This window comes from Rana temporaria, chromosome 5 (genome assembly GCF_905171775.1).
Source record: "Rana temporaria chromosome 5, aRanTem1.1, whole genome shotgun sequence".
NCBI classification, from domain to species: domain Eukaryota; kingdom Metazoa; phylum Chordata; class Amphibia; order Anura; family Ranidae; genus Rana; species Rana temporaria.
In genome coordinates, this window is record NC_053493.1 from 171560876 (window position 1) to 171577130 (window position 16255).

Sequence of the window (16255 nt, forward strand, 5' to 3'; positions counted from 1 at the left end):
GAAAGAGTGGGTGAAGGGGATAGGGGGAGGAGTACGGGGGAAAAAAAGGGGTGGAGGAGGTGTGGTAGGGGAGATTATAGAGAAAAACAATTAAAAGGGCGCGCACTAAGAGTGAGACTAAACTCTGGATGTCGCTTATAGAAGCGCAGAGTCAAAAGGTGTCACGAAGTAAACACCTAAAGCGCCTCTTGTGGGTAGGTGGGAGGGGCCAGAATGGATATGTGTAGCTCAATAAAGTCTATAGAGATATACTTTAACGGGGGATCCAGGGAGATCATTGTGACAGGCGAGTAAGGAGCATACATGTGTTACAACCCGTAACATAAGTAATATATGTAACATTTGCATTTTGTAGAACCTATAAAACAATTAAACAAATACAACGGGGACCTAAGGAAGTCCAAACAGAACGAAGCCTCCAGCACGTGTCATAGGAGGGTGAACAAATGCATGAAGGTATTTAACCTCCTCGATAGGCATTGTCTCTTAGGTAGTTCTGACAGTAAACAGCTTTTGACCGTCTCACCAGAGGGCGACTGGAAGAAAACATTCAACAAATTCCATTTTAGGTTTAGGACCAGCTAGATATGTCAAAGGACATCGCATGTATAAATCGGACCTGCTGGTGGGGATTAGTGTCCTACTGCCATCCAATGAAGTAAGATTACAATGTTTCCAAAGAGTGTGATAGCACTCAAATCATTAAACAGAAAAATGTTTTAGTTAACATAATGTGAGTGCATGTTTCTGCATGTGAACACTCGACCGCCTTGAGGGAATAATGCCTATTGGACAGGATTAACAAGAGGAAGTCTTTGATTACTTTACCGGGAAACGACCAGAGAGCAACAGTCGCCAGGATCTGTATTAGGCCAGGATTGTCCATGAAGGTCAGAGGTCCTCTTGAGAGAAAAAGGATCAGCTGGCGGGGGTCCTACTAGAAGGAAAAAATTTGAAACAACAAAAAAAATAAAATAAAAAGAAAACAGGAGAAATTAATGGCCTGCCAGAGTTGCATTAGAGTCAACTTGGAAGGCTAATACTGAGACTGAGCTATGACTCAATTTTTACAGTGTCCAGCTGCCATCTAGTGGAGAAAGGTCGCAGTTCTTCCAGAAAATGCAGTATAATTCCGACTGTTAAACAGAAAAAAGGAGACAAAAAAAGAAATTTGAAAAATTGAAAAAGAACAAGGCTTGGAAAAAGTGTAATTTGCCTTGCTGTTCACAAGTCTAGGATGATCAAAAATGTTAAGTAAAAACGGTTTACAACAGTGGGGATTTCCTTAGGTTAACAGAAAAATATAAGCTGGAGTACCAGGAACGAGGAACCTTTACTCACTCATCTTAGGGCTTTTAGCTGCTGGGGAGTTGTAGTTGCCCCAACTTGCGTTCCTTCTGGGATTGCCCTGTCTGTAAGGTGACTTGGTAGGCGATGGGCCTTGCTTAGGAGGGAGGTTGTTAATTTCAGGAGGCAGACGGAAGTCAGCGTACCATTCAGGCAATTCCACCTGAGCGATTTGTAGGCATTCACAAAATTTTAGAAGGTCATCTGGAGTCTTGAGCATATATTGCCTGCCGTTGTAGGTGGCCTGTAAAGTGAATGGGAATTTCCATCTATAAGTGATCCCCTTACCCTTAAGCACTTGAAGCAATGGGCGCAAGGCTCTCCTTTTCTTCAATGTAATAGGGGATAAATCCTGAAAAAGTTGAATTTCAGCCTCATTAAAGATGATTTAATCTTTACTGTAAAAAAAAAAAAAAAAAAAAAGATGATTTAATCGCTCTGTCGTGCCTTCTGCAAAATATCCTCCTTGAGGTCGTAGTTTGGGAGGCAGCAGATTATATCTCTCGGGGATTATCATCAGGGGCTTTAGGCCTGAGTGCTCTGTCGAACTCTATAGGTGAGGCTTCAGGCCTATCCATGAGGCCGTTAAAGATGGAGGTGAGAGTGGGTTTAATCTGGTCTGGAATAATGGATTAAGGGACCCCTCTCACTCTAATATTGTTCCTCCTTCCCCTATTATCCAAATCCTCTAAATGTCTGTTCATGGTTATAAGACGATTAGAGTGATTGGTCGCTATGTCATCCAGCCTAATCAGGGCCCTGTCTCTTCGTTTGCCAGCTCTATCATTCACCGCCATTTTCTCTGAAAGCCTCATCAGTTCAGACTTAATGTCAGTGATCGCGGCTGAAAATGAATTCTTTATGTCTGCTGCAATGTCAGTCATTATGGCATAATTCAGGGGGTGATCATTAGGGATGTTACCTCTCGATGATCCTTCCGACGCTGGTAAGGAGATCTCACCATCCTCCATTTCATCTCCCCTGTCAGGACTTCGGATCGGCGCCATCTTGGAGCCCTTGCCGCCTCCGTTGTAGCGGTACTTGACTAAGTTAGCCGGGGACAGCTTGCTTTTAGGAGTGGCCATCGAGCGCAGAGAGCGGTTGTGGAGTCCCTTCTTGATGAGGGTGGACATATTTAGCTTCACGCCGGGTAGTAAAGGAGCTTTATCTCCCTGGATGCCGGAGCTCCTCTATACTGCGGCCATCCACGCTGCGCGCCAAGCCACGCCCCCGTAACATCTAGCAGTCAGTTTGTGAGCGGTAATGATACACTGTAACCTCTGGCAACCAATCGCAATCGCTGCCTGATCTGATTCAGTAAACTGATTTTGAGTCTAGCTGCTATTTATTGTATTTCTCAAAGCATGTGGAGAGCGAAATTGCTTGGAAGAGGGGGCCTATGAAAACGTTTGCCCAGGGTCCAGTCAATATTAACCACTTAAGGACCGCCTCCTGCACATATACATCAGCAGAATGGCACGGCTGGGCACATGTACGTACAGGTACGTCCTGTACTAGTACCCAGCCGTGGGTCGCGGGCGCGGGCTTCCCCGTGCTTCACTGTGGCGGCTGCATCGATCGTGTCATCCCTTTTTATAGGGGAACACAATCGATGACGTCACACCTACAGCCACACCCCTCTACAGTTGTAAACACACTTCAGGGAACGCATAACCTCATCAGCGCCCCCTTGTGGTTAACTCCCAAACTGCAACTGTCATTTTCACAATAAACAATGCATCTTAAATGCATTTTTTGCTGTGAAAATGACAATGGTCCCAAAAATGTGTCAAAATTGTCCGAAGTGTCCGCCATAATGTCGCAGTCAAGAAAAAAATCACTGATCGCTGCCAGAGGAGGGAAGGCGTAGATTAGGCGACAGTGACCCCAAGGAGGGCCTGTCCTCTCCTGACGTTAGGCAGAAAAAAACTGGAACTGCTAGAGCAGGATGTGGGTTATACCGGATGTGGGTGCCCAGCCGTGCCATTCTGCTGACGTATATGTGCAGGAGGCGGTCCTTAAGTGGTTAATATTGACGGATGTGGGTTATACCCGGGGAACCACGCCCCCTGGGAGGAGCTGCACTGAGAAAAGTGTTGTTAACACTTAAAGTGCTTTGTTTCTGCCTAACTCTCCTGGAAGGAAGCGGATATAACCCTAAGGTCAAAGGCTGCTGTGTCCGTCCATGAACGCAAGAGAAAAAAATTTTTTTTTATATATTTTGGGGGGATATTTATTATAGCAAAAAGTAAAAAACATTGCATTTTTTTTCAAAATTGTCGCTCTATTTTTGTTTATAGCGCAAAAAATAAAAACCGCAGAGGTGATCAAATACCACCAAAAGAAAGCTCTATTTGTGGGAAAAAAAGGATGCCAATTTTGTTTGGAAGCCATGTCGCACGACCGTGCAATTGTCAGTTAAAGCGACGCAGTGCCGAATCGCAAAAAGGGGCAAGGTCCTTTAGCTGCATTTTGGTCCGGGTCTTAAGTGGTTAAAGACGGCCCTGACCATGGGCCTCTTGGCTGCTTCTCTGATTAATACTCTCCTTGCCTGGCCTATCAGTTTAGGTGGACGACCATATCTTGGTAGGTTTGCAGTTATTCCATACTCTTTCTATTTTCAGGTGATGATGCTCCATGAGATGTTCAAAACCTGGGATATTTTTTTATGACTTCTAAAGGCAATTGGTTCCACAATATTTTAGTTAGGGGTATCAGAGTAAAGGTGAAAACCATGTCTCATTTTCCTTCCACCTCACAATTATGTGCCACTTTGTGTTGGTCTATCACATAAAATTCCAATAAAATACATTTACGGTTTTGGTTGTAACATGACAAAATGTGGAAAATTTCAATGGGTATGAATACTTTTTCAAGGCACTGTATACTATAGTTTTTAGGCACTAAAACTTTCATGCTAACTAATCCATATACACTTATTGGTAAAAAACACTGGCCAAAATTTATAAAGAAATACGTTTTTTTTTTCTATTTGATATGTTTTATAGCAGAAAGTAAAACATATTACAAACTTTTGAACTTAATAATGGGGAGATTTGTGTCTTCTTCTTTAAATGAATTATGGAAGTTATAAATGAATACGTGGTAACATATTGTTAAAAAATATAATTTTTCAGATGTTTCCCTGGTAAAACAGATATGGTCTGCGAACCACATCAGAACAAACTACCTTAAAGCGGAGTTCCGGCCACAATTTCAATTTTTAAATATAAATACCCCTGTAATACACAAGCTTAAAGCGGAGTTCCGGCCACAATTTCAGTTTAAATATAAATACCCCTGTAATACACATGCTTCTAGTAAAGTTAGTCTGTAAACTAAGGTCAGTTTTGTTAGGTTGTTACAGCATTTAGACACTTTATAAAATAGAAATTGACTGGGGCCATCTTAAGTGTGGGCATCATGAAGCCAGACTGTATGACTTCCTGGATTTCAGCCTTGCAAATCTCGCACATGCTCAGTGCTGCACAAGCAGTGTCAGATCAGGTTTCAGCACCTGTGCTGTCCAAGTCACATGATTCTTTGAGACTGGGGAATGCACAGACTTCTGGAAAGTTACACCCACTACATTCCCAGGAGTCTGTGCGGTGTAGGTTAGAAAGCATTAAGCACCTAGGTGCAGGAAGTGGGAAGATTAACTATTATGCCTAGCAACAACACTTTGAAGGCATCTAAAAAAATATTTTTTTTTTCGTAAAGGACTAATGACATTTTTTTAAAACTACTGATGTAATGTTATATTTATGGGTGGAACTCCACTTTAATGTATTCTAGTAAAGTTAGTCTGTAAACTAAGGTCCGTTTTGTTAGGTTGTTACAGCATTTAGACACTTTATAAAATAGAAATTGACTGGGGCCATCTTAAGTGTGGGCATCATGAAGCCAGACTGTATGACTTCCTGGATTTCAGCCTTGCAGATCTCGCACATGCTCAGTGCTGCACAAGCAGTGTCAGATCAGGTTTCAGCACCTGTGCTGTCCAAGTCACATGATTCTTTGAGACTGGGGAGTGCACAGACTCCTGGAAAGTTACACCCACTACATTCCCAGGAGTCTGTGCGGTGTAGGTTAGGAAGCATTAAGCACCTAGGTGCAGGAAGTGGGAAGATTAACTACTCTGCCTAGCAACAACACTTTGAAGGCATCTAAAAAAAAAAAAAAATTCGTAAAGGACTAATGACATTTTTTTAAAACTACTGATGTAATGTTATATTTATGGGTGGAACTCCACTTTAAGCTATGAACCTCAACTACTGCTAGCTGTGCAACATTTAATTGTTGTTTTATTATGGTTGTATATATTTTTAAAATAATCTGTATGGTCACTGTGACCTATGAGCGCTTTTATCATGTGTATGTAATAAAGTTTGTCTTTAAATAACATTTTATTGTGTTTAATTACACAGCCTATAAAGTCTTATACTGCCATTAAAAGGGATCCTTTTCCCCCTGTGCTTTTTTCTCCATGACTATAAAAAGATAAAAAATTCCAGCAGTACAAACGAGAAATGCAAGGGAGCAATCAGGGAAGATAAAATAGAAACACATTGCTACAGCAAGTAAAACAGAAAGAACTGATAAACTCCATAACAGATGAACAAGGGACACTGGTTACAAATGACAGGGAAAAGGCAGATGTACTGAAGAAGATGGGTCTGATAGTTGTAACAGTAATACTAATGATGTTTCACTGCAGGTGAACTTAAAGGGGTTGTAAACCGTCGCGTTTTTTCACCTGTCGGGACATTTTGGGTTAAAAGAATACATATAGGGCCGGATTCACAAAGACTTACGCCGACGTATCTACTGATACGCCGTCGTAAGTCCAAATGTGCGCCGTCGTATCTATGCGCTGATTCTCTAAATCAGATACGCCTGAATTGTGGCAAGATACGACCGACGTAAGTCTCCTACGCCGTCGTATCTTGGGTGCATATTTACGCTGGCCACTAGGGGCGCTTCCGTTTATTTACGTGTCGAATATGTAAATGAGCGAGATACGCCGATTCACGAACGTACTTGCGCCCATCGCTGTAATCTACGTTGTTTACGTAAGGCGTTTTTCCGGCGTAAAGTTAAACCACCAAAAAGCTGGTCTAAGTCGTTTAGGGTATGGGCGTTGGAACTGCCGTCGGATTTTACGTGAATCGTACGTGTATGGGGCTGGGCGTAAGTTACGTTCACGTCGTACGCATTGAGCCGTCGTATCTTAGGGAGTATATGCAACGTGATTCTGAGCATGCACCGTTCGTACGGCCATGCATTTACATGGGGTCACGATTCATTTTAATACAACACGCCCACTACCTGCCTACTTTGAATTAGGCGGGCTTACGCCGGCCTATTTACGTTACGCTGGCGTAAATATGGGAGCAAGTGCTTTGTGAATACTCAGCATGCCTCTCAATGTTACGTCAGGGTAGCGCATATGAGATGCGCTACGCCGGAACAAAGATACGCAAATGTACCTGAACCTGGCCCATAAAGTCACATATTGTATATTTTGCATTTGTTCCTATTCATGTATATTATGAACAAATAAGAGACCATTTTGTCTCTAAAGTTCATGAGTTCATGAGCTCATGAATAGACAAGAGACTATGGATGTCTGGCTGCACCATCTCCCAGGTTATAACTCAAAGGTTTTAGACACTTGGTAAGATAAATAAGATAACAGGACTGGTACAGACTAGCACAAAACATAGTATTGTCTTTGTATAATGGATGCTATGGGGCTGATTCAATTCCTGTGGTATTGACTATTTTAAATAATGTTCCTTTTAAATATCTTCACAGTATATTTATGTACTAATTGTATATCCATATATAAACCCGTTTAATAGACATTACTAGGGTCCCAAGTATAGATCCTATAATAGCTTAAAAGTATTAGAGACTGCTTAACTTAAATTCCAGTATTAGTTCAAAGGAACTTCCCAAACCATTAGTGTTGATCATAAACCTTATCTCAATCATAAATTGAGAAATTGCCAGAGTGTCTGGGTTTGTTGTCATTTCTTTGACATCGTTTAACAAGTAATGGTGTTCCACCAAGCTAGGGGCAAAGGTCACGTCAGTCAACATTAGAATCATTATTCCTTATAAACCATCGCCCCTACAGGTTAAAAGTAGCATTACCCAAAATGGCCACATCCTTGGATGCTATAGCAGCCTACCTAACATAGCATCATATGACATTGTCAGTGACGTAGTAAAGTGAGATACACACCCACTTCTTGGGGGTGTTAAAAAGGTGTTGCAGAAGACACAAGGAGATCTTCTTTGAAGGGAGCTAGCTGATGGATCCAGGGAGGAATCTTGGAGGGTCACTGATGGGAGAGCTCTCACTCTATCTCTGAAGGAAGCTGGAAGTGAGAGATTGAATGCAAAGATGTAGGGACTTGGCTTCTCAAACAGAAAGAACTCTTAAATACTGGTAATGTATAATTTTGATTATTACCATTTAGGTAATTGGATGTTTTTCGCATACACATAACTAAAACCATTTAAATATACTTGGCAAAAATAATGTTGTGGATATGCAATAAAGTCTGGCAGCTTACCTGTCTCCATCTGTTCATTAGAGGCCTGACTCTGTTCTGGTTGCCTTTTTATCACCTCTCCTTCCTGTATGGCCCCACCCAGGCCATCCCAGGAAGTCTATATTAACTGTTGCACTACAGGTCTGCAGTGTTGTTCAACCGTGTTGTTAGCTTAAGTTCCTGTCTGCAGTGTGCTACGATTACCTTCCTGTGTACCATTTTTGGCTCGTCCCTGACTTCTCCTGTTTGCCTGTGACCCTGGCCTTTGCCTGTCCCTCGGTTACCCTTGTCTGCCTGTTGCCCTGACCTCGGGTTACCCATCACTATCGCTTGTCCTGCTTGCTGCTTCCCCTCTCTCCCTGCGGAGCGTGACCTAGGGGATCCCAGGTGTCGTGACCTGGATCCAGCTGCGACAAAGGCCATCCTCACCACTAGAGGCTCTGGTGAACACAAACCTGGGTCTTAGACTCTGCGCCTTAGGGGATCTTGGGTTCACGCTTCTTCTCTGTTAGCAGCAGTCGGCTATAGGGTTCACTACCCTGTGGTGCATCCCTGACCCCAACGGGGTGCACTTGTCACCTGGCCACAGGTGACCTGACAAATAATTTGTATTATATTATTTTTAACTGCAGTATGAAATAATTATATTCCAAATAGAAGGAGACATACACAAATTATGTTTGTCTTTAAAAAGCTAAATGGCAACAGTTGAACAATGGTTTTAGGGTGATGTCTGTAAAAATAAATTCTCTCTAAATTTAAAATAAGCTTGTCTGTATTGCAGAGCTTGTGTACAAAAATGTTCTTTGATCTGTACACATATAAGTAGTAAGAAAGAGATCTGTTTGTGTTGAGAAGAGATAACACAGTGTCAAGGTAAACACAACGGGCCAGATCCACAAAGAAGTGTATCCAGAAAGCATGGTACGCCAGATTTTTGCCTAGATACGACTCTTACGCCGTCGCATCTTAGATGCATATTTACGCTGGCCGCTAGGTGGTGCTTCTGCAGATTTACGCGTATAATATGCAAATTAGGTAGATACGCCGATTCACGAACGTACGTGCACCCGGCGTATCTATATGCGTCGTTTGCGTAAGGCGTCGGACCAGCGTAAAGTTACCCCTGCTATAGTGAGGCGTACGCAATGTTAAGTATGGACGTCCGGGCAGCGTTGAATTTTCCATTGTTTGCGTAAAACGTTCGCGAATAGGGCTTTGAGTAAGTTACGTTCACGTCGTCTAGGCATTGAGCGGGCGTAATTTAATTTGAAAATTCGACGTGATACTGAGCATGCGCGAGCATGCGCCGTTTGAAAAAAGCGTAATTTACGTGGGGTCATGCTTAGTTTACAAAAAAAACGTCCCCCTGTTCCTCATTTGTTTTAGGCGCGCTTGTCGGTTTTTACACAGGAAAAGGAGGGTTATACCAAGCGTGACAGTACTGTTAGTGACACAACACAGGACGTACCCTTATGGATAAAAGAGGCCGGAGTCAAGGAAAGACTAGATAAACTTAATACAAATAAATCACCAGGACAGGATGGCTTAAACCCGAGAATATGCAGAGAACTCAGTCAGGTTATAGCCAGACCATTGTTCCTATTCTTTGTGGACAGCATACTGACTGTAATGGTACCAGCTAATTGGAGAAAAGCACAGCCAGCAGAATATTAGCATGCATGAAAAAAGGGATATACTCCAGTGATGAAACGATAATCCTGCCACTTTATAAAACTCTGGTTAAAGCGGAGGTTCAACCAAAAGTGAACCTCCACTTTTCGGAAACCCTCCCCCCCTCGGGTGTCACATTTGACACCTTTCAGGGGGGAGGGGGTGCAGATACCTGTATAAAACAGGTATTTGCACCACTTCCTGGTATAGACTCCCGCGGGAGTCCGGCCCCTTCGCGTCACCCCCTGTTGTGTTCTGGGAAACCAGGCAGTGAAGCCGCAGAGCTTCACTTCCCGATTCCCCCACCGAGAATGGCGGCGGGGGAAGCCCAAAGCCAAGCTGTCGCTCGGCTTCGGCTGCCAACGTCGCGGGCAACATGGACAGGCAAGTGTCCATTTTTTAAAAGTCAGCAGCTGCTGTATTTGTAGCTGCTGGCTTTAAAAAAAAATAAAAAAATAAAAAAAAATCAGGTTTAAGCCACATTTCATATAAAGGTGAAAGGAAAACCGTGCTGTCAAAATATTACTCTCGGCATGCTCAAAAGATATAAGTGTACATATAACTAGGGTTGTCCCGATACCACTTTTTTAGGACTGAGTACAAGTACCAATACTTTTTTTCAAGTACTCGCCGATACCGAATACCGATACTTTTTTTAAATGTGTCCCCAAATGCAGCCATGTCCCCCCACAAATGCAGCCATGTCCCCCACATATGCAGCCATGTCCCCCCACAAATGCAGCCATGTCCCCCACATATGCAGCCATGCCCCCCCCATATGCAGCCATGTCCCCCCCCATATGCAGCCATGTGCCCCCATATCCAGCCATGTCCCCCCCCTCACACTGATCGACAATTGGATGACCGAAAGCTCCCTCAAACTTAACGGATCCAAAACAGAACTACTCATCCTTCACGCAAATAAGAAATCCATTTCTAGGACCACATGGATACCACCCACCATCCTCGGACAAACCATCGCACCAAGCAAAAAAATCAAAAGTCTCGGAGTCATCTTCGACTCAGACATGACGATAGATGCACAAATAGGATCAGTCGTCAGCAGTTCTCATCATCTGCTCCGCATGCTACGTAGACTCATCCCCTTTATCCCGAAAGAGGACACGGCAGTAGTGGTTGGAACAATCATCAACTCACGACTCGACTATGCAAACTCCCTCTACTTAGGACTACCAAAATACCAGATGGCACGTCTACAAGTCGTCCAGAACACGGCAGCCAGACTGGTAACAGGTAAAAAGCCGTGGGAATCAGTCTCCCCAGTCTTGAGGTCCCTCCTCTGGCTGTCCGTACAAGACAGGGTGACATTCAAGACGCTCTGCCTCACCCACAAATCTACACAGGGAAAAGCTCCTCAATACTTAAGCGAGAAAATAAAACCGTACGTCACCAAGCGCATGCTCCGGTCAACCAACCAAAACCTTTTCCAAATTCCTAAATCCCGCTACAAATCGAAAGGAGAACGAAGATTTTCGGTCCAAGAACCACGGCTCTGGAATGCTCTACCCATGACCATCCGCTTGGAAGAAAACCACCGGGCATTTAGGAAAAAGCTAAAGACCCACCTCTTCTGAAAGACCTGTACAACGCTGGATGCCAAGCGCCTTGAGGCGATTAAGTTTGCATTTGCTGCGCTATACAAGTTACTCACTCACTCACTCACTCATATCCAGCCATGTCCCCCCCATATATGCAGCCATGTCCCCCTTACCGTTCATGCTGCCGCGCCGCCGCTTGATTAATACGGGCGGGGAACATTACAGCTTTCATTTGAATAGCTGTAGTCTTTCGCGCCGCGCTGCGTATAGACACTTCCCCTTGCTCGGGATTGGACAGTTCACCCGAGCAAGGGGGAGTGTCTATACGCGGCGCGGCGCGAAAGACTACAGCTATTCAAATGAAAGCTGTAATGTTCCCCGCCCGTATTAACCAAGCATCGGCGGCAGCGGGGATGCGGCGGCAGGGGTGCAAGTATTCTATTTCGTATCGGGGGTATTTGCGGGAGTACAAGTACTCCCGCAAATACTCGGAATCGGTCCCGATACCGATACTAGTATCGGGACAACCCTAGTATTTATTATATTTATTTATATAATATTGGTTATTTATTCACTATATTCATTTGGTGCATTTTAACCTATACATATTATTTTGGGTCATGTCCAAATTTTGAATAACACAATTTTGTTCAGTCAATGATTGCGTTATATTATGAATGAATGAATGAATGACTTGTATAGCGCTACTCATGCGAACTGAATCGCCTCTGGGCGCTTTTTCCAGCCAGAGTCTGCTTGGCTGGTGCGGTCATTTTACCCCGTAGGATCATGACACGCTTGGTATTATCACTTTGGTTAATCATTTGCATAGTTTTCATATTATGTGTGCAATTTAATTAATTTATTAAAGCGGAGTTCCGGCCACAATTTCCCTTTTTAAATATAAATACCCCTATAATACACAAGCTTAATGTATTCTAGTAAAGTTAGTCTGTAAACTAAGGTCCGTTTTGTTAGGTTGTTGCAGCATTTAGACACTTTATAAAATAGAAATTGACTGGGGCCATCTTAAGTGTGGGCATCATGAAGCCAGACTGTAGGACTTCCTGGATTTCAGCCTTGCAGATCTCGCACATGCTCAGTGCTGCACAAGCAATGTAATAGTTTTCAGGTCAGGTTTCAGCACCTGTACTGTCCAAGTCACATGATTCTTCGAGACTGGGGAGTGCACAGACTCCTGGAAAGTTACACCCACTACGTTCCCAGGAGTCTGTGCGGTGTAGGTTAGGAAGCATTAAGCACCTAGGTGCAGGAAGTGGGAAGATTAACTACTCTGCCTAGCAACAACACTTTGAAGGCATCTAAAAAAAAAAAAAAAAAATCTTAAAGGACTAATGACATTTTTTTAAAACTACTGATGTAATGTTATATTAAAAAAAATATAATAAATACTAGGGTTGTCCCGATACCGATACTAGTATCGGTATCGGGACCGATTCCGAGTATTTGCGGGAGTACTTGTACTCCCGCAAATACCCCCGATACCGAAATAGAATACTTGCACCCCTGCCGCCGCTACGCCGCATCCCCGCTGCATCCCCAAGCCGCCGCTTGGTTAATACGGGCGGGGAACATTACAGCTTTCATTTGAATAGCTGTAGTCTTTCGTGCCGCGTATAGACACTCCCCCTTGCGCGGCGCGAAAGACTACAGCTATTCAAATGAAAGCTGTAATGTTCCCCGCCTGTATTAATCGAGCGGCGGCGCGGCAGCATGTACGGTAAGGGGGACATGGCTGCATATATGGGGGGGACATGGCTGGATATGGGGGGGGACATGGCTGCATATGGGGGGGACATGGCTGCATATGGGGGGGACATGGCTGCATATGGGGGGGGGACATGGCTGCATATGGGGGGGACATGGCTGCATATGGGGGGGACATGGCTGGATATGGGGGGGACATGGCTGGATATGGGGGGGACATGGCTGGATATGGGGGGGACATGGCTGGAAATGGGGGGGACATGGCAGGATATGGGGGGACATGGCTGCATATGGGGGGACATGGCTGCATATGGGGGGGACATGGCTGCATATGGGGGGGACATGGCTGCATATGGGGGGGGACATGGCTGCATATGGGGGGGGACATGGCTGCATATGTGGGGGACATGGCTGCATTTGTGGTGGGACATGGCTGCATTTGTGGGGGGAGATTTAAAAAAAAGTATCGGTATTCGGTTTCGGCGAGTACTTGAAAAAAAGTATCGGTACTTGTACTCAGTCCTAAAAAAGTGGTATCGGGACAACCCTAATAAATACAAAGTGAAGCACCAAAGATGGAAATAAACCAAAAAAGTGCTAGTGAACAAATTAAATATAAAGTCCAAAATTTATCCACTGTGATAAAAGTGACTCTGTATATAGTTGTCTGTAGAAGAAATGTGAGTACACCCCTAAGTGAAAATGTCCAAATTTGGACAAAAGTGTCAATATTTTGTGTGGCCACCATTATTTTCCAGCACTGCCTTAAACCTCTTGGGCATGGAGTTCACTCTTCCACTCCTCCATAACGACATCACAGAGCTGAGGGAAGTTAGAGACCATGTGCTCTCCAACCTTCCGTTTGAGGATGCCCCACAGATGCTCAATAGGGTTTAGGTCTGGAGACATGCTTGGTCAGTCCATCACCTTTACCCTCAGCTTCTTTTGCAAGGCAGTGGTTGTCTTGGAGGTGTGTTTGGGGTCGTTATCATGTTGGAATACTGCCCTGCGGCCCAGTCCCTGAAGGGAGGGGATCATGCTCTGCTTCAGTATGTCACAGTACATGTTGGCATTTATGGTTCCCTCAAGGAACTGTAGCTCCCCAGTGCCGGCAGCACTCATGCAGCCCCAGACCATGACACTCCCGCCATAATGCTTGACTGTAGGTAAGACACACTTCTCTTTGTACTCCTCACCTGGTTGACACCATCTGAACCAAATAAGTTTATCTTGGTCTCATCAGACCACAGGCCATGGTTCCAGTATTCCATGGCCTTAGTCTGCTTGTCTTCAGCAAACTGTTTGCAGGCTTTCTTGTGCATCATCTTTAGAAGAAGCTTCCTTCCGGCGTATGGTCTGAGCACTGACAGGCTGACCCCCCCACCCCTTAAACCTCTGCAGCAATGCTGGAACCAATTATACATCTATTTCCCAAAGACAACCTCTGTATATGACGCTGGTCGACCATGGCGAGGCCTGAGTGGAACATGTCCTGTTAAACCGATGTATGGTGTTGGCCACCGTGCTGCAGCTCAGTTTCAGGGTCTTGGCAATCTTCTTATAGCCTAGGTTAGTGATGGTGAACCCATGGCACGTGTGCCACAGCTGGCACGCAGAGCCCTCTCTGTGGGCATGCAAAGATGAAGAGCTGGTCATCCTGTATGAGGTGTATCCCGCCCCCGCTGAACACCTGCCCCATACAGCTACATTTCCCACAGGGCTCTGGGGCCAGGGGTGAAGTGTCCAGGGTGGGTGTGGACAAGACGAATCGGTGCTGCCGGGTTGAATGCCGCATCTCTCATTGGCTGTCGCAGAGTGACTGTGGACCGAAGCCGTCTCGCCCTCCTCGGCTGTGTATATCTACACAGCCCGGAGTAAGGATACCCACTTTTGTTGCCAGCGGTTTAGACATTAATGGCTATGTGTTGAGTTGAGGGGACAGCAAAGTCTCCTGCACTCTACTACTCCCAACAAATCTATCCACACATGCTTGGCAAGGAAATTCTACATCCAGGGTAAGCCACAATTGCTGTGTGGTGTTATGTATATGTTTTGTGCAAACATCTTTTAGCTAAAAAGATGACAACACCAAGAACTTAGTAAGCACCATTATAAAGACATGAGGAAAAAATCATGACTAGAGTTGGGCCAAACAACCACTGGTTCGATTCGCACCAGTTCTCCCGAACATGGAACAAGTTTGGACGCGAACAGCAAACCCTATTAAAGTCAATGGGACCCGAACTTGAAAAATCAGTCCCCATGTTGAAGGCTTATATGCAAGTTATTGGACATAAAAAAGGGTGTTGGGGCCTGGGTACTGCCCTTGGGGACATAAATCAAGATTTTAATGATGCCTAAAGGGTAAGATCATATTTACAGGAAACCCCCCCCAGTCCCGCCGATCTGCAGTGCGATAATCTCCCGTTCTGAGCAGTCCTATAGCCGACTCATGGCTCCGGATCTTAGAAATCCTTGGAGCTTCATTTCCTAAATGAACCCAATCAGGAGGGACATTTAGAAACATTCTAATTGGTCGGCGCCATCACATGGGCGGTGCCGACCAATAAGAACCCTCGTAGCCTGGCCTCTCAGCAGGAAAGAAGACGCGTGAATGTAGAGGGGATTTCTAAGCCCCAAAATAGTGAGGCGGCTATAGCAGGCCCCAGAACAGGTCAGAGGAAATGGGGGGGGGGGGGGTGAGAGGTAAGTTCACCTTACAGATTTTTCAGTAAAAGTGAACTTACACTTTAAGGATAGCTGACATTTGTTGTTTACAAGTTAAAATCAGTATTACTGATTACTTAGAACTCCCCAAACCTTATTATTCTTTTTTTTAGCAGAGACTTTAGAGAATAAAATGGAGATTGTTGCAATACTTTATGTTACACCGTATTTGGGCAGCGGTCTTACAAAAGCATTTTTTTGGGGGAAAAATACACTTTTTTTTATAAAAAAATAAGAAAACACTAAAGTTAGCCCAATTTTTTGTAAATTGTGAAAAATGATGTTACACCAAGTAAATTGATACCCAACATGTCACGCTTCCAGGTCTAGTGCTAGAATTATGGTTCTCGCTCCAATGTTCGTGGCGATACCTCACATGTGTGGTTTGAACATATGCTTTACATATGTGGGCATATGAGTTCGGAGGGACAGGGGCTCTTTAGAAAAAAATATATATATATATTTTATAGGGCTGTTACTGATTAAAATGTTCATGTTCGACTAATCGTTTTTTTTAATCGATTAATCGACTAATTTCAAATAATTATAACGTACATACAGATATAGGAAATGGTATAAAAAACATTATAGTCTTGCAGTGAGTAAAATAATAATTAAAATGTTGCACTAAAGATAAAATTGTTATAGCTACATAAA

At 44.1% G+C, this 16255-nt stretch overlaps 1 protein-coding gene across 3 annotated transcripts in view; it reads right to left on the reverse strand.

Moving 5' to 3' along the window:
• ROPN1L (rhophilin associated tail protein 1 like) overlaps window positions 1-16255 on the reverse strand; it is a 114107-nt gene that overhangs the window by 57254 nt on the left and 40598 nt on the right. Inside the window, exon 2 of one of the 3 annotated variants that reach the window (XM_040353388.1) lies at window positions 7598-7733. The exons of the other annotated variants lie outside the window; for them this stretch is intronic. The gene's annotated coding sequence lies outside the window, so the exon portion shown is untranslated. The remainder of the gene's footprint in view (window positions 1-7597; window positions 7734-16255) is intronic. 3 annotated transcript variants of the gene reach the window in all.